This window comes from Pseudorasbora parva, chromosome 5 (assembly GCF_024679245.1).
Source record: "Pseudorasbora parva isolate DD20220531a chromosome 5, ASM2467924v1, whole genome shotgun sequence".
Classification (NCBI taxonomy): Eukaryota; Metazoa; Chordata; class Actinopteri; order Cypriniformes; family Gobionidae; genus Pseudorasbora; species Pseudorasbora parva.
Window position 1 is genome coordinate 51,216,155 of NC_090176.1, and position 22,061 is coordinate 51,238,215.

Here is a 22,061-nt window from a genome sequence, read left to right on the forward strand (position 1 = left end):
AGCGCTACAACCAACCAGAGCAACGAAGGTGAAGTAGAGCTGACTGATTAAACATTCGCCGTATCCGGTCGGCTAAACTCCGAACACATCTTCCTTTTTTAAGAATGACTTCAGTGCTGTTCTTTTCTCAGAGAAAAGCTGAACTCCAAGTCTTCCAGAATCGCAGTCAAAGCTGATTCGAAAGACCGCCGCCGTTCGCCAGTTTCTGTGTTTGCTAGAAGCATGCAAACGCAACTCGGCCGTCGTCATTATGGCCCCGCCCACTGACTCTATACACGATGTGATTGGCCCGTCCAGAGTAAGGGGAATACAGCTCAGAATGGTATTGAGAGTTCCTAGACGACACTTGCGGGCAGATTAAATTTGCTGCCGCTAGGGTGCGTCTAGATTTCTAGGCTAGTGGAATAAGGCTGTAACGTAACAAAATGTGGAAGAAGTGAAGCGCTGTGAATACTTTACGGATGCACTGTATTACAAACCAGACTGACTTTATCTTGTCATTCTTCTACAGATCTTTTCGAGAAGGAACAGAGGTTTAGATGTTGATGTTTTATTAAAATGATTTAGTCACCATTATGGTGATCAGTGTTTCCTTTAGTTGGGCAGTTTCACTCTTGATTTTTTTATGTAGGTTTGTGGTCTTTGTAGTTTTACCAAAACACAGAATTTGTTGCAAACCAAGCCAGAAACAAAGACGATCAGGTGATATAGTTTTCATCTTAAAGATGAGAGTCATGAGTTCACTGTAAAATATGATACTAATAGAAAGGAAGTTATCATGTAAATCAGTGGTTATGTGGATTTGACAAAGATTTAGATGGTTTAAGTTAATCTTTAAGTCCTAATTCATGTATGAAGTAATAGACAGAAACTAGTATCAGGCTATAGTGAAAATGAATATATTTTAGTTTTACCCAGCAAACATATATTACATGTACATTAATAAGTAATGCGTATATATGGTTTCCTTCATAAAATCTTGCAGAGGTACAAAAATAATTTAATAACTTTAATAATAGTTAAGTGTTTAACTATTATTAAATAGTTTAATAATAGTTAAATCTTTAATAAAGATTTAGTGGTAAAGGAAGAATTACCTTAATAGTATTAGAAAATGTATGTTTACAGTAATGTAAAGTTTTTTATGTGGTGTAGCGCTGAAATTGTTAAAATACACTATGTTAGTATTCCTGCAGGGGGCGCTCGACATAATAAAAGTAATAAAACATGGAGAGACTCTCAAACCTCAGAGTGAAAAACTTTATTGATAAAGGAAAGCAAACACAAATGACAAATGAACAGCAGTAGTAAAGTGAGATCTGTGTGTTTTATCTGAGAGAAATGTCATGTTTAGTCAGTAAAAGAGCTTCAGTATTAGAGACGTCTGATCTGAACAATAATTACACTACAAGACGTGTGAGACTTTAAGTGAGATTGGAAGTCATTTTAAAGCCACAATCAAATATGAATAAGCAAACACTCACATTTGACACTTTGAGCACTGAGTTAATGAGCAAAAATCTGTGGCTGTTTGTTCTCAGATTATGTTCTAGGGTGTAAATAAGCACACTAAAATAAGCATACAGTAAATGCCAGCATATAAAGCCATTACAAATAAATGAAGATTAATAAATTACTGTGTTTCCCACACATAGACTAATTTTTGGCGCTCCGCCATAGAATCAACACAGGCTTTTTACGCTTTAAAAGACACAGGCATATTCATATTCATGCATTTCCTTAGCGCGCTCTCTCTCTCTCTCTCTCTCTCTCTCTCTCTCTCTCTCTCTCTCTCTCTCTCTCTCTCTCTCTCTCTCTCTCTCTCTCTCGCTCACTCACTCTCTCACTCACACACGTTCGGCTATAAGTCAAAAAAAACTAGAGTCATTGAACAACTTTGCGACAGATTTGCGACATGCGCTCAGCTCGCGACAGCGCGTTCTAAACAAACCAGCGCTGTGTCAATCAATTAATTTGAACATACAACAGCTTCATTATACAGGTATTTGCAGCAATTTTTGATAAACTGTACAGCATAGTGCGCATTGATTATTACATCTACCACATTTACAGTGCCATTTTAAAATGGAGCGTGATGGAGATGCAACATTGTAATGTTATGTGCTTCTTGTATTTAGCCCTGAGATATTTTATCATGGTCAAATATGACCGTACACCTTAACTATTATTCAATTAAATAAATGTTATTAAATAAACTATATTTTAGTTTAGTAATATTTGTTGAATATTTTGAGATCTTTTGGTACTAAATACTATTTGTGCAATAATTATGATCCATTAATGACCACTTAAAATATTTTTCTTCTAATATTTATATTATTTATATTATATTATTTAATAATATATATATGGTTAAAATAGAGAATTCCAACACAAAGAGGCAAATTAGAGTCATTTTTTGGCCGGAAAAATTATAATTTTCATTTGTAATGCCATTACCCACAAAGTGCCTGTATGACTCTTTAATAAATAATTGTCAAGTTGCTTAAAGTATTGCAGATCATAACTGCTTACTTATTACCTTGCCGCCACCACCACACATCGCTTTCGGATCTGTGGGAAACACTGAATATGAGAAATGACACCATTAGGGTCCTGATGTGTGAATATGAGCTTGATCTGGTTCAGCTCTTCTGGATCTGATGTCATAAACCAGAAGAATGACAGTAGCCACGCCCACCAGAGCAGAGAGGACCAATCGGATCACAGCTTCAGTAGAACCACAACAGTGGACAGAGTCTGAGGAATAAAAGCATCACACTGAGATCAGCTCAGTCAATCAACACTAATATCAGCGCAGACATCAACTAATATCAGCAGCGCTGCGTACCTGAACATGTGTGACAGAGTTGAGTGATGTTGAGATCTCTGGTCTGGTTGATGAAGGGATTGTTGATCACACAGCTGTAGGTGTTGTTATCCTGATATTCCACCTCCAGAGGAAGAGAGAGACTGATGCTGAGATCAGACACACTGATGATGCTGGACAATAAACTGTTTCCTTTGTACCAGGAGAGAGTCACATGACCCACATTCACAGCTGAACACAACAATGAACATGATGATGATGATGAAGATGAAGATGAAGAACAGTCTCTGCTGATGACAGGAACAGGCAGATGAGCTGGAGAACATGACAGAAAAAGAGATAAACATGAACAAATCTAATCAATCTTATTTTTATTTTTTTTGTCCAGTGTTTATATTTACATTTACATGCATTTAGCAGATGCTTTTATCCAAAGCCTCTTACAACTGAGACATACAGGAAGCGATTCTTCATGAAGAGGTGAAGAAACGCAAAGATTGGCCGGACATTAGTTTTGGACACTCAGTGTAGCACAAGGTAGAGTATGGAGGGAATAGAGGAAAATAAAAAGTTTTATTTATTTTATTTATTATTAAGGTGATGTTGAATGCTCATGGAAGAGATGGTGCCATACGGGTGCTGAGCTTGTGGTGGATCCATAAGCAAGAGTCAAAGCTTTGAACTTGATGTGAGCAGTGAGTGTTAGCCATTGCAGATAGATGAAGAGAGGTGTGACATGGGTACTTTTGAGCTTGTTGAAGACAAGAGGTGCCGCAGCATTCTGGATCATTTGAAGTGTTTGGATCGCACAGGATGGTAGCTTAGCCAGAAGCGCAAGTAGTCTAGCCTAGAAATGACCAGGGCTTGGACAAGAAGCTGTGCAAGCTCTATTAAGAATGGTCTGATCTTACCGATGTTGTGCAGCGCAAATCTGCATGATCTTTGACATGTGGTCTTTGAAGGACAGCTGGTCATTAAAGGTTACTCCAAGATTTCTGACCGACTTTAAAGGGGAAATCAAGGATGAGCCTAGCTGGATAGTGAAGTTGTGTTGTAGAGACGGATTGGCAGGGAATTCAAGAAGCTTAGTCTTTGCCAGGCTGAGCTGCAGTTTTTTCATCCACATCGTGTTCGGTTATCTATCTGATAATAACGAGCCAGGATTACGAGACATACACAACACAACACAACACAACACAACACAACACAACGCATTCCCCACTCCCCATGTCTGTACTACAACAATAGCATCACACCACAAGTTCCCATTACAGAGCACCTTCCCCTTTTAAGTAAGGACTCTTTTCTTAATAACATGTTGAAAGCATCTTTGCTGAACCTTTAAACCTGAACCTAGTTACAAGTCACCTAACTTGCATTACATTCTCATACACGAAAAGAGAACATATTTTTTTCTTCTTTCTCTCTCTCTCACAAATTCAAACATTCAGGAGGTCATGACATGCGACCAGAACTTGTCGTGTAAGGTGCTGTACTCAAGTCAGTGTCTCTGGAGCTGTTCACATCCTTAGCAGCATGCTAATGAGTGTCGGCTTCACTCTGTTTCTGGGGTGTGTCAGTGGTTTCCATGGAATTTTGAGGTAATGCCCCATGAACTGCCCACATGTGAGAGCGGTTTCTCCTGATCAAACCTCCATCAGTCTGTATGAAGTAGGACCTTGGAGTTTCTGCTTGATGAATGACAGTACCTTGTGATTTTTCTTTCTGCAGCCACACTCTTTGTCCAGTCGTCAATGTTGGTAACGGACGCGCTTTGTAACGCACATTGACATGCGTTGCTGTCTCTCTTTTGCCCAGTTGAGATTCCCTGACTCCTTAATGTTTGGCCAACGTGGGGTTAGAAAAGTAGGGAGCTGTGGAATTGTAGAACGCAGTTGTTTCCCCATTAAGAGCTGTGCAGGAGAATACCCATTCTCCATAGGAGTAGATGTCATCAAAGTTTTTGATCTCTCTCCTCCCCCTTTCCAGAGTCCTTTTACCGTAGCCACTGCGTGCTCTGCCTCTCCGTTTGCTTGTGGGTATCCAGGGCTGCTGGTAATGTGTGTAAACTCATATTCCCTAGCAAAGTTCTTAAAGAGTGCACAGCTATACTGTGGCCCATTATCGGACAGTCTCTGGGATTCCATGGCCGCTAAACCCCTCTTTTAAAGTGGCAATGACAGTATTAGCTGTGGCCACATTTAGGCAAGCTACTTCAATGTAACGTGAAAAATAGTCTACAGCCAGAAGGTATGTATTCTTCTCCCAGAAAAATAAGTCTGGACCCACTCGCTGCCATGGTCTCCGGCACTGAAGTGGTTAACAAAGGCTCTCTGTGTTCAGCCCTGTGTTGTGAGAATGTGTTGCAGTTCTCCACCAGTTGATTGATATGCACGGACAGTCCTGGCTACCAGACGGCCTGACGAGCCCTTGCTCGACACTTTACAATACCTTGATGACCTTCATGTATACTGTGGGGGATTTCTTTCCTCATGCTGTGGGGAATGACTTTTCTCTTGCCCCTTAGCAGCAGCTCTCCAGCTACAGTAAGATTTTCTCTCTCCGGCCAGTATTGACCCAACTCAGGTTGAAGGACATGTTTCTCAGGCCACTCAGTTTTACAGTATTGGATGAGTTTAGCACAGATGGGATCAGCCTTCTGGTTATTGTATTCAGTCTTGTTTCTGTAGCTGGGAGGGCTTAAATTACCCTAACACCTTAACATCGCTCTCATTTTCCTTCTCCACTTCTAAGAATGTGTGTTTCACTGGAGCTCTTGATAACGTGTCGGCAGTTATCATTTGCTTACCCGCCACATGCACAATGTTGAAAGTGAACTTTATCAGCCTCAGACGGAACCGCAGTATTTGTGGAGGGAGTTTCTTAAGTGCTTTGGTGCTTAGCAGCGAGAGCAGTGGTTTGTGATCCGTCTCCAGTCTAAACTTTAGACCCAGGAGGTAAGAGATGACAGCTGTTCACATGCCCATATGGCGTCTAAGGCCTCCTTTTCTATTTGGGCGTAATGCCTCAGACATACTCCGTGAGATGAACACGACTGGTTATCATGTTCTATCTGCCTGCTTTTGATTTAGTACACCCCCCAAACCAAAGGAAGAGGCTTCAGCGGAAACACGTCTCTGCTTTTGGGGAGTATGGTGCCAACACACGCTATGAACTCCGTTCTGATTTTAATTTCTGAAAAGCCTCTTTTTGTAGTGATTCCCAGCACCATTCATTTTTCTCATTAAGCAGGTCTTTGATTGGACGGGTGTAAGATGCAAAGTGGGGTAAAAACTTGCCCAGATAATTAGCCATTCCCATCACGCTCCTCACTCCATCTACCCCAGTTGGTTCAGGCATCTCCAAGATTGCCCTGACTTTATCTGGATCTGGGGCAACACCGTCTACCCCGGTGTTGCCCCACCGAGAACAGGAGGTTGTGACGTTCTCTCCGCACCCATTTGTTTAGGTGGGCAGTCTTTCCAGGGGTGATTTTTAATGTTTCCACATCTACCACATCCCAGTATATGGTTCTCTGTTTTACATTTAGGTGGCCTTTCCTTCTTGTGTATAGCCTCAATGTGTCCAGTCGGCTGCTCTGCCCCGCACAGTATTGGCTGTTGTTTTTTCACTGCTGCACTTTGCCTCACTCTCGTTATCGCTTTCTCCAGAGTCAGATCCGCGTCCAACTGCAAGCTTTCTGACATCTTGGCATCGCGAATGCCGACCACTATCCGGTTCCTTATCAAATCTTCCTTTAGGGCACCCGAAATCACATTGCTCGGCGAGTGAATGAACCGCTGTAATACACGACTCAATGCTCTCTCCCGGCTCTTGATTCCGCTTGTTGAATCGCACTTGTTCGAAGATAATTTTCCTCTTGCTAACGCAGGCCACATATGATCTCTTCTGAGCATCCGTCAATGGTAACACATACAGTATATCTTCGGCATCATCTCTCTCAGTGCTTGGACCTCCCCTCTTCTTTGAGTACCTCCCATCTCCAGGCAACCTCGAAAGGCCTACCTGAGATAGGACTTAAACCAGTGGAGTGGATTCCCTGTGATGCCCAGTGATGAGAGGGTGGAAAGAATTCACAGTGTCAAAGGCAGCAAATCAGCTTTCGCAAGCCGCAAGACTTAAAGGTAGGACAGATTTGAAAAAAAAAAACTGTTTAAACTTTCTTTATATATCAACACATAATTATAATGTAAGTACTCTGAAAAAGAAAGTATAAAAAATGAGTGTCTGTAGACCTCTCACGACTGTTTTAAAGACAGCTCATTATTTCCATTCACTCCACCTTCTCCCGTCTGGGCTCTTTCCAAAGCCACGCCCCCAAAATACATGAACGCTCCTCACCGGCCAATCAGCTGGAAGACACATTATTTACCTAAGACGAGTGCATGTAGTCACATCATGTCAGAATCACATGTAATAAAAAAAATTGAACTTTATCAGTATGAATATAAACAAATAAGATGTCTATCAAGCTAGAATACCAGTACTGGTAAAGTTTAAAATATATTTTTGTTTGATTTGGTAACGAGCTAGTTATTTTTATAAGACAAAGCTAAAAACGGGTAGCATCATGTTTTTCCAAAACCATCAGTTATACTGTGATGAAGATGGTAAGAGTTTCCATTATGAAAGCATTGTTGATTAGTAGTAGCTAAAGCTAACTTAGCTCTAAAAAGTTCCTGGATGCGGTGTACTAGCTTTTACACATGCATTCTCTTATCTAAAGTTAAATTTTGCAAAATTCAACACAACAGCGATCAACTTGAGCCAAGCATATTGAATATTTATCATCTCTACTAATGGCTAAGTGTATAACATTGTAACTTTATGCTAAGTAATGTTATGTTCGCTATATTAGGCAGCTTCATGTGCTCTTGATACATGCTTCATGAAAACATAAACCACTTTTTTTTTTTTTTTAAATCAAAATGAAAGATTACCTGTCCAGCAGAAATACAGCCAGCAATGAGTCGTTTTTCAGGTCCCTCAGTTCTCACCATCGTTGAAAAGCCACGCAGATATTTACTCGCGTTTGATTTCTTTGTTTAGCCAAAGACTTTCTGTGCATTGCCTTTTCTCATACTGTCTTCCTTTTTTGCATTGTTTGCCTTCGCTGACTGTAAAACCCTGTGAAGTTTGAATGCTTTTTCTCTGCCATTATTTTGCATAGTTCCCTTTCGGGGAACTCGAGCTGCGTCGAAACGCTGTGAGAACGCCTCTGCGTTAATGCGTCGTGAAGTGCGTGTAGAACCAATCCATCGGGAGATCGATCGTCGCCGGCGTGATGACGTCATCGACCGGAAGCTATAAAAGGTCCGCGAACACAAACAGGAACTAGCTTCTGTGCCTTCAGTAAGCGATCTGTGTGAACCTGTCTGTCTATTTGGTGTTTTTGTCTGTCCATTAGAGAGAATTTTCCACCTTTGTTAAATATATCTGATATATATTTTATAACATAAAGAGAAAAAGTAGATTATGGCGAGTGAATAGCATTTCACAGTGTGTTGTCCCTGCCCTCAAAAAATATATATATTGCGTGTGGGAAACACACTCATTGTGTATGGCTGTTTGGGAGCACAGCACGCTCAGGCAGCCCTTGAGGGGGCCGCTTGCGAGCATTTTTTGAGCGGCTTCCGTTAAGAATGCTGCGCTCCCGCCGGGCACTCTTCGAGGAGGGTGCTTCGGCTCGTGTTCCCCGTGGCTCGGTCCCGCTGCTGCCGAGGCAGAGCGGTGGCTTCAGTCGTGGGGTTCACACATGGACTTTACAGAGGGGTTTGAGACGGGCCCAGCCTTATCTCAGCCCTCACCTGTATCGTCCAGTGCCTAGTCTCGGGGTTTAGAAGCCCGCTCTTCGGTTTCTTCGTCCCCGGGCGGGGCACCGGTGCTCCAACTATCCAGCTCTGAGGAGGTGGACGTTGAGAGCATCGCGACTGAAGACTCGCCACTTCAGTCACCCGCTAGTGAGTTGAGGTTCTCACGAGAGCTGTGGCCAGGTTAAATATAAAAATAAAAAACGACTGGCTGGCGGAAATATCTGAATCCCATCGAAATCAGAGAAAACGAAATTAGATGAGCGATTCCTGCCCTCTTGTGCAAAGCATCAACGTCCTGCCGTTTTTCCCTGACCTGCACACCGAGGTGTCTAGGTCATGGAGGAAACCGGTATCATATAGAGTGTTCAGCCCGTATGCATCTGCATATAGTAATATTTGTGCTGAGACACTATGGTTATGGGGCGATGCCGAAGATCGAAGAGACGCTTGCGAGCTATCTCTCGCCTTCAGCTGCATCGTCCCTGGCATTTCCCCTCCGAAGGAAATCGGTGCTTACCTCAGCACACGGTACCCGTCTTCCTTCGGTGCCCACAGGGGGCCGCACTGCTAACCCCGCCGCAATGTCAGGGCGCAGAGGGTCTCCACGGGCCACCTGAGGATGGTCCGCCCCCTCCTCGGAGGGCATGCGAGCAGTCAGGTCAGGTGTTCCCTGCCGGTTCGCCGTTTCAGGGCACTGCACTCGCTGCTCAAATTACACCAGAGGCCAGCCTCGAGAGGCTGGTTCCCTTAGTTTCCCCTCCGTGGGAAGACGGTGCTTACCTCAGCATACGGTACCCGTCTTCCTTCGGTACCCTCAAGGGGCCGCGCTGCCAACCCCGCCGCAATGTCGGGGCGCAGAGGGTCTCCGCGGGCCACCTGAGGGTGGTCCGCCCCCTCCTCGGAGGGCAGGGAAAACAAAAGGAAAGCGTCAGGACGCTGAGGGTAGTCCCCTCCGAAGGGAAACGGTGTTTACCTCTGCCTACGGTACCCGTTGTCCTGCAGCGCCCTCTGGGGGCCGCGCTGCCAACCCCGCCGCAATGCCGGGGCGCAGACGGTCCCCACAGGCCACTCGAGGGTGGTCCACTCCCCCTTCGGGGGGCTCCCGAGCAGTCAAGTCAGTCGTTCCCTGCCGGTCCGCCGCTTCAGGGCACTGTGCTTGCTGTTCAAAGTACACCAGAGGCCAGCCTCGAGAGGCTGGTTCCCTTAGTAGATTTTCTAGACAAATGGAAACGTCTATCAAATATATCTCGTTGGGTCCTGCAGATAATCGAAAGGGGGTATGCCATTCAATTTAAAAGGCGGCCACCTCCTTTCAGCGGTGTCCTACCTACAGAGGTGGGCCCGGAGCAGGCTCTGGTGATGGCACAGGAAGTAGAGACACTCCTGCGAAAGGGGGCTATAGAAAGGGTTCCTCCTCCCGGCAGGGAGTCTGGGTTTTACAGCCGTTACTTCATCGTGCCAAAGAAGGATGGGGGCTTACGCCCGATATTAGATCTGCATCTCTTAAATCGCTCAGTGGCCAACTCAAGTTCAAGATGCTCACACTCAGACAGATTGTGTCGCAGATCAAATCGGAGGATTGGTTTGTCACCATAAACCTCAAAGATGCGTATTTCATGTCTCCATCCTTCCACATCACAGGAAGTTCCTGAGGTTTGCCTTCGGGGGAGAGGCATACCAATATCGAGTACTTCCTTTCGGTCTAGCTCTGTCACCCCGCACATTCAACCAAGTGTGTGGATGCAGCTGGCGCCGTTGCGTCTGCAGGGCATCCGCATACTGAATTATATCGACGACTGGCTGATTCTAGCCAGTCAGCCTTAGAACAGATGGCGGTTCAGCATCGAGATGCTGTTCTCGCACACATGTCGAAATTGGGGTTGAGGCTGAACGCCAAGAAGAGTGTGCTTTCTCCGGCTCAGAGAACCACTTTTTTAGGCGTGAACTGGGATTCGGTAATTATGCAGGCGCAATTATCGCCAACACGCATAGCATCGATCCTGGCAGCAGTCAAAGAGCAGAAGCTAGACCGGGCCATCACTGTGAAGCAGTTCCAGAAACTGTTAGGTCTCATGGCAGCAGCGTCCAGCGGGATACCTCTTGGCCTACTGTACATGAGGCCACTGTAGTGGTGCCTCAAAACAAAAGGGTTCTCCCCGAGGGGAAATCCGCTCCGCACGATCAAAGTCACGCGGCGATGCCTACGTGCTCTGGTCATGTGGAAAAACCCGGGGTTTTTATCTCAGGGTCCCGTGTTGGGGGCTCATGTTCGTCGCGTAACGCTAACGACAGATGCCTCTCTCACGGGCTGGGGGGCGACCATGAGTGGTCACTCATCCCAGGGTCTATGGCAGGAACATCAGCGGCACTGGCACATAAATCGGCTAGAGATGCTCGCAGTGTTTCTTGCATTGAAACAGTTTCTGCCCGCCCTCAGGGGCCACCATGTGTTAGTCAGGACAGACAACACATCGGTGGTCGCCTATATAAATCATCAGGGGGGTCTGAGGTCCCGTCCGTTGGACAAATTGGCACGTCGGGTCCTCCTGTGGGCCCAAGGGAAATTGCTGTCAGTCAGAGCAGTATATATCCCGGGGGTCCTGAATCAGGAAGCAGACAGCCTGTCGAGGCAGGGGCCGAGGCCCGGGGAATGGAGACTCCACCCAGAGGTGGTGGAGCTCCTATGGAAGGTATATGGTAGATCTATTTGCTTCGGCGGAGAATTTTCACTGCCCGCAGTGGTTTTCTCTGTCCCATCCAGCCCCGCTGGGGTTGGATGCCATGGTACAGGAGTGGCCGAGGCTACCCCGGTACGCCTTCCCCCCGATTGTCTTGCTTCCAGGAGTTCTGGAGAGGGTACGCCGGGACGGGGCCCAGGTACTTCTAGTGGCTCCGTACTGGCCGACCAGAATCTGGTTTTAGGACCTGATATCTCTCCTGGAAGGCTCTCCGATGGAGATTCCGACCAGGAGGGATCTACTCTCTCAGGCGGGCGGGAGATTCCTGCACCCACGCCCAGAGATGTGGAAACTATGGGCTTGGCCTCTGAGGGGGCCAGGCTCATAGAGGAGGGTCTCTCGGCCGAGGTCGTTGAGACCATCCTTCACTCCTGAGCTCCGTCCACGAGGAAGCTGTACGCTTTGAAATGGAAACTTTTCTCAGCATGGTGCAGAGAACGCCAGTGGGACCCAGTTAACTGCCCGGTTGGTACAGTGCTGGAGTTCCTGCAGGCAAGGTTCTCGGCAGGGTTGACCCCCTCCACAATAAAGGTGTACGTGGCGGCCTGGGGTGCCTTCCACGTCCCTTTGGGTGGAGTGTCTTTGGGAAGACACCCTCTTATTACACGTTTCCTCCGTGGTACCTTAAGGTGAGGCCGGCGATGCACTCGAGGTTCCCAGCATGGGACTTGGCCATTGTCTTGCGGGGCCTGTCTGAGCCTCCGTTTGAACCCTTAGAGGAGGTTTCGGATAAGTTCCTCACCCTCAAAACTATCTTTCTTTTGGCCATATCATCTCTCAAAAGAATAGGAGATATTCAGTCCCTGTCAGTAGGGCCCTCATGCCTAGAGTTTGCGCCTGGGATGGTAAAGGCTTTTCTGCATCCCAGACCGGGTTATGTCCCCAAGGTTCCTACGAGCCCACGGGGCCCCATAACTCTCCAAGCCTTCTGTCCTCCTCCTTTCACGGCGTCAGACCAGGAAGACTAAATCTGCTGTGCCCTGTTAGGGCGTTAGATACATATGTCCACAGAGCTGCCTTGTGGAGAAAGACCGATCAATTGTTTGTCTGTTTCGGAGCCCCTAAGGGGGGGCTCCAGTGTCTAAGCAGAGAATGAGCAAGTGGGTGGTCGAGGCCATTTCACTTGCTTATGAGGCGGCCGGGCAGCCGTCTCCACTGGCTGTCCGGGCTCACTCTACCAGGGGTATGGCTGCTTCTAAAGCACTTTTGTCGGGGGCTTCCCTCCAAGAGATCTGTAATGCGGCAGGCTGGTCTTCGCCGCTAACTTTCGTCAGATTCTACGAGTTAGATTTGGCATCTACTGTTGGGGCGCAGGTACTCTCGTAATCGTGTGCGTTTTGGCTTCAGACATACGAGGCACTTGGTCCCATGGCGATGTGGGTATAAGCGTTCTCACAGCGTTTCGACGCAGCTCGAGTTCCCCGAAAGGGAACGTCTTGTTTACGTATGTAACCCTAGTTCCCTGAGGGAACGAGACGCTGCGTCGCCCTGCCATACTCCCGGCATGCCCGTGATCACTTACTTCAGGCTTTATCAGAAGCTAGTTTCTGTTTGTGTTCGCGGAGCTTTTATAGCTTCCGGTCGATGACGTCATCACGTCGGCGACGATCGATCTCCCAATGGATTGGTTCTACACGCGCTTCACGACGCATTAACGCAGAGGCGTTCTCACAGCGCTTCGACGCAGCGTCTCATTCCCTCAGGGAACTAGGGTTACATACGTAACCGAGACGGTTTCTTGCCTCTTGAACTGCTCAAATCAAACGAGCGCGCATGTGGGCGGATCTTATAGTGAAAGCAGTGGTCGCCATGTTAGCAAGAGAGAGTGACGGTCGCCCAAGCCAATCATTTGTTTCGTCCCGAACTAAAATAATGAGTAGTGTTTATTGCAGATTAAAAAGTCTAGAGTCACTCGGTTTTTATACTCTCCTTTTCAGAGTGCTTACATTTTAATTATGTATTGACATATAAAGAAAGTTTAAACAAATTTGGACAAAAGTGTTTTAGATCAGTCCTACCTATCCCACCTTTAAGTGACCGACAGTAATGCAGTCTCAATTGAGTGGCCCTATTTGAAACCTGATTGGTTGACGTCCAGCTGAATATACTGTGAGAGAAAAGATGAAACCTGGTTGAAAACAACTCGTTCAAGTGTTTATGAATGGTAGGAGAGTGTCTATGAATGATAGGAGAGAAACAGGTCTGTTATTAAATTATGTGTTTAATGTGGGATTTTTTAGCAGTGGGGTTACCTAAGCCTGATTGAATGTGGTAGGGAAAATGCCCGTGCAGAGAGATGTGTTGATGTGTGTGTGAGTGTAGGAGAGATGGCTTGTAAGAGGTGTGAGGGGATGGGATCTAGAGGGCAGGTGGTAGGATGGCTGGATGATTTATGATCTATCATCTTAAACTATAAAATGATTCAACAATTAAAAAATATGTAAATAATTGGTAAAAACAGGAATATTTGAAGGACAGGACAAATTATTTCTACTCACTGACAGAAACCCTGAATGCTTTTAAGGAGAATCTGCGTGAAACCCTCATCTGAAGTTTATAATCTCCAGCATCTTCAGTTCTAATGTCTGTGATGGTCAGAGATCCAGTTTGTTTGTCCAGCTTCAGTCTGTTTCTAAATCTCCTAAGAACATCATCATATACAGTGAATCTGTCGGCCCGTTTATTGATTTCAGCTATTACAGTGTCTCCAAACCACCACTGAATCACATCATCCTTTATTTCAGTGAGACGAGAGTCTAGAGCGACTGAATCTCCCTCCGTCACTGATATTTCTTCTGTATCACCAAACAGAGAACAAACAGAAGCAGAGTTTGTAGCAGAGAGAGATTTTAAATAACTTTATGATTGCTTTTAAAAGTAAATAATTTGATACATTTAAATTTCAAATAAATAAAATAAAACAAAAACAGCCAGAAAAGAAGCAAAATGGTGTTTGGATTAATAATTGTATCTGGCGATTAAAATATAAAATGGTGAAACTGATATTTAACTCACCAAAGACAGCAAGAAAGAACTTAGTGTTCATATAGTTGATCTCTCGTTCATAAAGTCCGGTATGTTCAGTTCTGGTGTTTGTGACGGTCAGAGATCCAGTTTGTTTGTCCAGCTTCAGTCTGTCTCTGAATCTCCCATCAAGAACATCATCATATACAGTGAATCTGTCGGCCCGTTTATTGATTTCAGCTATTACAGTGTCTCCAAACCTCCACAGAATCTCATCATCATCCTTTATTTCAGTGAGATCAGAGTCTAGAGCGACTGAATCTCCCTCCATCACTGACACTGACTTCACTGATCCTGATACCGAGAACACACACAGGGTTTAATTCTTTGAAATCCCTTCATAAAGTCAGTTTGACAATGATTTGTTTTAACCTCACCATAGATATGGAAATGTATATTTTTCTTTCTTACACCATTGATCTCTAGTGTATAAGATCCAATCTGTTCGGTTGTGATGTTTGTGATGGTCAGAGATCCAGTTTGTTTGTCCAGCTTCAGTCTGTCTCTGAATCTCCCATCAAGAACATCATCATATACAGTGAATCTGTCGGCCCGTTTATTGATTTCAGCTATTACAGTGTTTCCAAACCTCCACTGAATCTCATCATCATCCTTTATTTCAGTGAGATCTGTGTTTAGAGCGACTGAATCTCCCTCCTTCACTGACACTGACCAAAATTCTGTAAAAACAAAAACACACACAGGGTTTGTCAGATTAATTCAACAACAAAATGAACTAAATGATGCATGAATTGATTTAAACTTTGTCAATAGACAATATGTGAAACAAAGTTCTTTAACCTCACCATAGAAACTGACATCGATCTTTTTCTTTCTCAAACTGTTGATCTCTAGTGTATAAGAGCCATCATCTTCAGGTCTGATGTTTGTGATGGTCAGAGATCCAGTTTGTTTGTTCAGCTTCAGTCTGTCTCTGAATCTCCCATCAAGAACATCATCATATACAGTGAATCTGTCGGCCCGTTTATTGATTTCAGCTATTACAGTGTCTCCAAACCTCCACTGAATCACATCATCCTTTATTTCAGTGAGACCAGAGTTTAGAGCGACTGAATCTCCCTCTTTCACATTCACTGACTCCTCTTCAACACCAAACACTGCTGAAGAACAGAGATTTCACAGATTAAAGCTTTAAAATCACTTGATGTTTGTTTGAAGTTTCACTGAAATACTTTTAATCATTTAAATGTGATGTTAATAATGATCTGCATCAGTACAAAGACAAAAGACGACAAATGAAAAGAGAAATAGATTTATATATGGAAAAATACTTTTACTTCAATGTTGTAACGTTCTAGGCTGAATGGTAACACTTTAGTGAATGTTCACATCCCTCCAGACGCATGTGTGAGTGCGGTGCTTCAACAGCTTGCTAAACATATAGCTGAAACAGAACAAAGGTACCCAGACTCTCTTTTAATCTTTGGGGATTTTAACAAAGCAAATCTCTCCCGAGAACTGCCAATACAGACAGCACATTACATTTCCCACCAGAGACAGTAATACACTGAACCAATGGACTAAAGAGAAAACATCAGTTTCTGTGAGGATACATGCATTCCTACCAGGACATTCTTATCATTCACTAATGATAAACCTTGGTTTAATGGGAAACTCAAACAGCTTTGTCATGCCAAAAAGGATGCTTGCATAAGTGGGGATAAAATCTTGTATTACCAGGCCAGAAACAGACTGACAAAGGAGATCAGAGTTGCTAAAAGAAGCTACTCTGAAAAAGTTTTCAGCCAACAACCCGGCATCAGTTTGGAGAGGCCTGAGGAACATCATCAACTATAAGTCACCATCCTCCCAATCTGTGGAGAATTGACAACTGGCTGAGGATCTGAATGCAAAAGCCCAGTCTCACACCACAAACCCACTCAGATCTGCACTTTATACATTCACCATCACCTCCTGCACCCCCTCTACTCACCCCTCCTGCCATGCAACCTGAGCTTAAGGTCTGTGTGTAGGATGTGAGCCAAGTCTTCAAAAAACAGAAGACTAGGGAAGCTTCAAGCACAAATGGCATCTCATCTACTTGTTTAAAAGCCTGCACTGACCAACTGGCCTTCACTGGCCTGCTCCAACGATCTTCAACAGATCGTCGGAGCAGTCCACCCACACTCCCAGAACACTCCACTATCATTCCAGTTCTCAAAAAACAAACAAACACTTAATGACTACCTGTCACCTGTCACTCTCACATCTGTGGACATGAAGTCGTCTGAAGACTTTTGCTGGATCCTTTTCAATTTCCCTACAGAGCAAACAGGTCTGTGGATGATGCAGTCAACATGGGACTGCATTATATCCTGCAACATCTCGACAGACCTGGGACTTATGCAAGGATCGTATTTGAAGACTTCAGTTCAGCCTTAAATAACATCATGCCTGATTTCCTCACAGTTCAAGTTCAAGAGTTTTATTTGTCACATACACAGTAATACAGAAATCAACCGGCAGTGAAATGTAAACAGGTCCGCTCCATGGACAGCAAATAACAATTAACAAAAAAAGCACAATAAATTATAAAATAGGAATAGGATAAAGGTGCTATATATATATATATATATATATATATATATATATATATATATATATATATATATATATATATATATATATATATATACATATGTAGAATTATGAATAAATCAAGTAAAATAAATAAGAGATGTGGAATAAAATAAGTGAGATAAAGTAAACTGGAGACTATAAAAATAAATACGCGGATGAATTTGGTAAAGTGACCCAGCTCTCCATGCCATCCTCAATCTGTCAGTGGATCATCAGCTTCCTGATAGACCTGCAGCAGCTAGTGAGACTGGGAAGACTCACATCCAGGACTCTCACTATCAGAATTAGATGGTGAGGTGCGTTCTCTTCCCACTGCTATTGTCTCTGTACACTAATGACTGCACTTCTAAAGACCCCTCTGTCAAGCTCCTGAAATTTGTAGACAACACCACTGTCATCGGCCTCATCGAACTCGGTGACGAGTCTGCTTACGGACTAGAGGTTGAACAGATGGCTGGCTGGTGCATTTATAACAACTTTAAGCTGAACACGCTCAAAGCGATGGAGATGATAGTGGACTTCAGGAGGACAAGACCAGCACTCCTCTCACTCACCGTCATGAACAGCACTGTGGAAGCAGTGGAGTGATTCAGGTTCCTGGGCACTACCATCTCTCAGGACCTGAAGTGGGACAATCACATTGACTCCATTGTGAAAGGCTCAGCAGAGACTGTACTTCCTTCACCAGCTGAGAAAGTTAAACCTGTCACAGGAGCTGCTGATTCAGTTCTACTCAGCCGTCATTGAGTGGTTCAGCTACCAAATCAGACAACAAAGTACAGTCCAGACTGCGGGGAGGATTATTGGTGCCACCTTGCCAAGCCAATAGGACCTGTACACTTTCAGAGTGAGGAAGAGAGCAGGTACAATTATCACAGACTCCAATCACCCATCCATGGAGGCTGGCCCTGAACTACCCGAGCCTCCGTGGTCCCCCTGAGCTTCTGGCACCTCTGTGGTCCCTTGAACTATCTGCACCACCATGGCTTCCGGAACTGCCAGATCTGCCTATGCTAAACGGCCCAGGTCCACCCATATATTGTGTATATATACCCCAGTGTTTCAGTTGTTTTTTGTCGGTCATTGCTCCTCTGTGTTCCTGTCGTTGCGCTCCTACCTGTTTTTGGATACCCTTGTTCTTGGATTTACTGTTGTTTTTTTATTAAATTGTTAATGCTGCATTTGGATTCTCACTGAGGTTCATTCCTGCTCACATGTTACACATGCTTTATTAAGCTTACATGTGGAGGACAAAATCTAGTGGGCTCTGGAAAGTTGCGCAAAGTCTTGCGTACAAAAGAGTTCCTGAGAAAAAAGTTCTTGGGACAAATTGTTCTAGGTCATTTTGGTGGAATTAGGGCTAGTGACTAACATGTGCTGCTGCTGATGTTGCAGATTTACCCTCGAGGAGAGAGACAGATGTTAATCTTTTATTTTTTTCTTATCTCAGTTATTTATGTCTGCAGTGTACTGTATATCGTCAAGGTCAAGCTTTATTAAGATCCCTTATGGGTCATCCCAATTTGGATGCACCACAAGTAGACACAACTGACATGTACAGTACATCTTAACAATAATAATACATTACAAATTACAAAATACAGAAGTACATAATCATAGAAATTCCTTTAATACTATTTAACAATCGAACTGCACAGGGAACAAAGGAATACTTGTAATGTTTATATAACAACCTGAAGGCAGCATCGAAAACTCTGGGTGTAGGGAGTGTACTGTTCACGATCTAGAAGCACAGAATGGACTCGACCCAAGTCCCTTTTTGCACAATGCTTCTATGATTACATCAAAACGCAATCTTTTATCAATAACTGTACACAGATATTTATAGCTTTCCACACATGTAATTTAAACATGTAAATGTTTAAGTATTAGAAGTAAAAAGTCGGCTGAAAAATAATTACTCCAGTAGAGTATAGATACCCCAAATATACTTAAGTAAGGTAACAAAGTATCACCTCTGGCTGTGGATTTCGTAAATGTTGTTATACACTGTATATCAATTGTTTCCAGGATTACATTTTGGGGATTTTCTCATATAAACATTGTATATAAATGCGTTTGTCACCTGAGTTTGTATTTTTCTGTGGGTTTGCGTTAGAATTTGAATGCCCCCTATCAGTGCTGTCCTGACAGTGAATGTTAATCCTCTCTGACTAATTTAACCAGTCATTTATTACATGGGACCAGAACAGAAGCAGCTGAAGCCATAAAAACACATTTAAAACTCACCATCCAGACGCCAGAAACACAAACAGAACAAAACAGTCCAAAACATCTTCAGCGGTTTCAGTCCACAAATATGAGAAGACAAACTCTTCAAAACTGCTTCAGTAATAAAATGACAGACGTGCTGATGTGAAGCTGCTCTGTGGTAAAATGATGTGAAACCACCATTTAAGTAACTTGGCCAACACTGGAAACCACCAACATCTAAAATAACAGCACATCTTTAAGTGTTTAATGTGTGTGACCATCTATAGCACTTTTTAGCTCATTATTTTTTACTCTCTGAAATTTGTCACTTTCAGCTCCACTAGGCCTCAACTTCCTCTAAATCAATGATTCATTTTCAACAGAAATAAACTGACCCATGGCGTGTTAAAGTTTCTTAAAGCAACAGTTTCATCTTGTCATGAGATCCTCTGAGTGTTTGGCTCTGCTCTCTCCTCTAACTGTCTTCAGGTCATTTGTTGTCTCAATTGTTTCTCCTCTCAGACTGATTTCAGAGTTTCTCTAAGGGCTTTATGGAGCAGGAACAGATCGAAGAGTTCTCTGATATGTATATATGATTAATATTAAACTGGTATGTATTCAACGTTCCACATAAACTCCACATTAGTGAGAGTCTGCATAATCAACTCACACAAAACAAAGTGAGGTTGTGTAATCATTTCAGAGACTACATGCAGTCTAGAAGAGGCTCGTGCACTGTGGATTGACACTCAACATTAAGATGATATGAAGTTCATAGTAAAGCTGCTTTCAGAAAGGGGGATTGTATGGAAGTAAAACTGTGCCACTGGATTTTGAATTCTAATTTTTAGCACTGAATTTTTTTACATCGAATTTTTAACACTGAATTTTATTTTGCATCTAAATCAGACTTTGAATTTTAAAAGCCATCGAATTTCTAGCACTGTTTTTTTTTTTGCCTATGACATTTTTTCAATGTTTTAAAAAAATTCAGTGTAAAAAGAAATTCAACGTCTCAAAAAATTCAGTGTAAACAAATTCAACGTCTCAAAAGATTCAGTGTAAAAAAAAAAAAATGTCTCAAAAGATTCAGTGTAAAAAAAAAATTAATGTCTCAAAAGATTCAGTGTAAAATAATTCAACGTCTCAAAAATTTCAGTGTAAAAATATTCAGAGTCAACATCCGGGTAACCAAGGAGAAGCAATCGATCCCTGTATCAAATCATCCAACATCCAGCCAATCATTTACGCTCCATTGGTCATGTGACGCTGAAACAGGAAGGCGGGGAAGTTCACTTCAGGTGAGCTCCAGAGCTCAGCAGCATGGCTCAGAACACACACGATGGCGCTTCGGTGAGTTTATTAATGACCAATGGAGCGTAAATGATTGGCTGGATGTTGGATGATTTGATACAGGGATCGATTGCTTCTCCTTGGTTACCCAGATGTTGACTCTGAATATTTTTACACTGAATCTTTTGAGACATTCATTTTTTTTTACACTGAATTTTTTGAGACGTTGAATTTCTTTTTACACTGAATTTTTTTAAAACATTGAAAAAATGTCATAGGCAAAAAAAAAAAACAGAGCTAGAAATTTTAAAATTCAAAGTCTGATTTAGATGCAAAATAAAATTCAGTGTTAAACATTCGATGTAAAAAAAATTCAGTGCTAAAAATTAGAATTCAAAATCCAGTGGCACAGTTTTACTTTTGGGTAAAACCATAGGTATTGACTTGATCGCTGAAAGGGTTCATGCTGTGGCCGAGGCCAGAGAACCAGAGAAAGTTTAAGAGCTGTAGGAGCCATTATGCTCTATTTAAATGTCTGTTGTAGTTCCACTGTTGGACACTGGGTGGAGTGTGGGCTTTAATTGGTATATTGGTAGCCAGAGAGTAAGTGAAGTCAGGTGGAATGAGGGAAGCAAACCATTCTTTGACCGTCAGGAGTGGACATGCAAACTTGAGGATTACAATGTGTATCAGTGACAAATACAGTTGATAAATACAGGACTGGAAGCGTCTCACATGTCAGAGAGAATCCACTATGTGACAAGATGGTCATTTGTCAATTCATTTGATCAAATAATTGCTGCTTTGGATTATCACTCATCCCTTTGGGACTTTGCTTTGGATTTTAAAAATAAATTCAAGGACCGGTAAATGAATCCAATTAAAGGTATGTGAAGCGATACTTTATGAATGAATTTGTGTGTGCACACATTTAATAGCGTAAATCCAATGCATTGGTTGCTTAAGTTTTAAAGTTACTGACAAGGTGAATGAATTCAGCACTGTGTGAAAATGAGTGTAAATAATTATGGTGAAGGTTTTGTGGCTGCTGGTAAACAGACAGAGACTAATAGAGGATGAGGATTGAGGATGTCCAAATGGGGATTGAGATTGTGTAGTTCTTTCACAGACTCAACTCACATATTAATGCTTGGTCAAGACCTTCAGCGGCACATTTTAACACACAGCATACTCCATTGATTTCACTGAGAAACCTGTGGCATCATACAAAGACGCATTGGGCATTGGAATGTTATCGTCATGATCAAATTATACATTTTGTTATGATTTTGCTATTATGACAAATTTTATGAAGCGTGATTTTCAATTTAATCAGCCAGCATGATTTTATTTACATTTTTGTTTATTTACGCTATTTTTAGACGTTTGAACACTAACCCAACCCCTCCCTTAAACCTACCCATTTGTGTATTATATGATATAAAACACTGGATATAACAGGCAGATATGACTACAGGCGCAATTTGTTTAAAAGGTACAAATATTCCATGTGCTCGGAGGCCAAAC

The 22,061-nt window shown here is 43.1% G+C and overlaps 1 pseudogene; it reads right to left on the minus strand.

Moving 5' to 3' along the window:
* Positions 1-2,608: 2,608 nt before the first annotated feature.
* On the minus strand, positions 2,609-19,407 carry LOC137075883 (carcinoembryonic antigen-related cell adhesion molecule 3-like; annotated as a pseudogene).
* Positions 19,408-22,061: the final 2,654 nt, after the last annotated feature.